Raw genomic sequence first — 2,525 nt, forward strand, 5'->3', positions numbered from 1 at the left:
TATATATATAACATGCATTTTTCTCGATCTCGTTCATTTAATTATGAGATACCAAATTTGGTATTTCATTAATTAAAATAATTAAAGTAACAATATTGGTGATCGATGATATTACAGTTTTGACAAACACACACACACACGCACACACACACACACACACACACACACACACACACACACATATATATATATATATATATATATATATATCATGCACGCTATATATCAATTTGGTTTTAGCCATGCACATTAAAATGAAATTGTTGTTTGTAAGATTAACTGCACTATTCATATACATCAAATATAGCCTCCTTTTTTGCAAAGCTAGCCTCCAACAATGGAATAATATGACGGAATTATTGAGAAGATATGAGGAGGGGTCGGGCCAAAAACTAAACTCCTCTAAGACAGCTATCTTTTTTAGCTGGAATACAGCCGGGGAGGATAAAAGAAAAATTTTGGAAGCATCTGGGGTTCCTGCTACGCGACGATTTGACAAATATTTGGGCCTACCTTCTCTTGTTGGTAAGTCACGGACAATGGCTTTTAAGAATATTATTGACAGGGTGAAGAGACGACTTCAAGATTGGAAGTTGAAATTTCTTTCCCAAGCTGGAAAGGAGGTACTTCTTAAGGCGGTTATTCAAGCTGTTCCGACGTACAGTATGAGTGTCTTTCTTCTACCAAAAACTCTTTGTTCGGAGATTAATTCTCTAATGCAAAGGTTTTGGTGGGGCCAACGGGAGAAGGAAAATCGGATCCATTGGATGAGTTGGAAGCGTATGGGTGACTCCAAGTTGCGGGGGGGCCTTGGCTTTAGGGACTTTTTATGCTTCAACAAAGCCCTTTTAGCGAAACAGTGTTGGAGATTATGGAGGTCTCCGGATAGTCTTGTAGCTCGCATCATGAAGGGTAAGTATTACCCAAATGAGGCGTTTTTGGATGCCAAATTAAGGAGCAATCCTTCCTTTGCGTGGAGAAGTATCCAAAGTGCAATTGGCTTGTTGAAAGAAGGGCTAATATGGAGAATTGGAAATGGGCAAACTACAAGGATTTGGGAAGACAAATGGCTACCTCAGCCCTCTACTTATAAGGTGTACTCTTCTCCTGCGATTTTGGACGGGCAAGCTACTGTTAATGCGCTTTTCCATGAAGATACAGGGGAGTGGAACCAACGGCTGTTGGAACAAGTTTTTACACCACAAGAGATTAAGCTGATCAATTCAATACCGCTCAGTAGCTCAAACCAACCGGACCAGTTGGTATGGCGGGGATCAGACAAGGGCTGCTTTATGGTTAAAAGTGCTTATTTTATGCAGAAAGATATTGAAGCTTACTCTCAAGTGGGTGGTTCACTTTGAAAGGGGGAGAGTGATGTTTGGCGGACTTTATGGAAGTTACCTGTTCCTAATGGAGAGAAGATGTTTCTCTGGCGGGCTTGCCACAATATCCTCCCCACCAGGGACAACTTAAAACACAGAAAAATCACCAACGACCCTTCGTGCCCCCTTTGCAGTAAGGACATTGAAACCCTCTCCCACATTTTGTGGGCCTGCCCATCAGCCATGGATGTATGGGGGAGTGGATTGAGGCTATTCCAAAAGAGATATTACAGCGGCCTTAGCTTCTTCCAAATTACAGAGGACGTTATCCAGAAGGGGAAGGAGGAGGAGCTTTGTCTTTTTATAGGGATCGCAAGAAGACTATGGTTACGGCGTAATGAGGTAATTCAAGGTGGATCTTTCTTGCACCCTAATCGTGTTTATCAAATGGCTGTGAAGTCCCTGGAGGAGTATAAGCAGGCACAACAAAGGGAGAATCAGAACAGAGAGCAGCCTGGGATTGGTACTTCATTGACCTGGAGGGCCCCTCCTCGGGGATGGCTTAAAGTTAATTGGGACGCTGCACTGGATGTGACACGCGGACGAATGGGGTTTGGGGCTGTTGTGAGAAATCATACAGGGCAGACATTAGCTTCGATCTGCCATGTCCGGGAAGGGTACTTTACTCCACAAGTTGCAGAGGCCAAGGCGGCAGCTTTTGCCATCAACTTCTGCCATCAGGAGGCTTTTCAGCCGCTAGTAGTGGAAGGGGATGCCAAGACTGTCGTGGAGGAGGTGACTTCGGGGGAACCAAGCTGGAGTAAGGTGGGGCATCTTGTGGAAGATATTCGATCCTTTCTCCTCTTGTTCACTCAGTGGCGTATGGTTTTTGTCCGACGTGAGTCTAATATGGCAGCCCATAGGCTGGCCAAGTGGGCTGTATCTAATAATGAATCTTGTAAGTGGAATGGCACGCCACCTGTATGGCTTCACGATTTGATTAGAGAGGAGTCTTCGGCTCCTACTCTTGATTGATTAATGAGAAGTTCTCTTTTTTACTCAAAAGAAAAAAAAAAAAAAAAACCAAATACATGAGAACTCAAATGAAATACAAAAGAGGAAAACATAAATTATATTAGTATTAATATAATTAATACTATATTATAAACATATAAACATATAAACATGTATATATATATATAT

This window comes from Corylus avellana, chromosome ca5, assembly GCF_901000735.1.
Source record: "Corylus avellana chromosome ca5, CavTom2PMs-1.0".
Classification (NCBI taxonomy): Eukaryota; Viridiplantae; Streptophyta; class Magnoliopsida; order Fagales; family Betulaceae; genus Corylus; species Corylus avellana.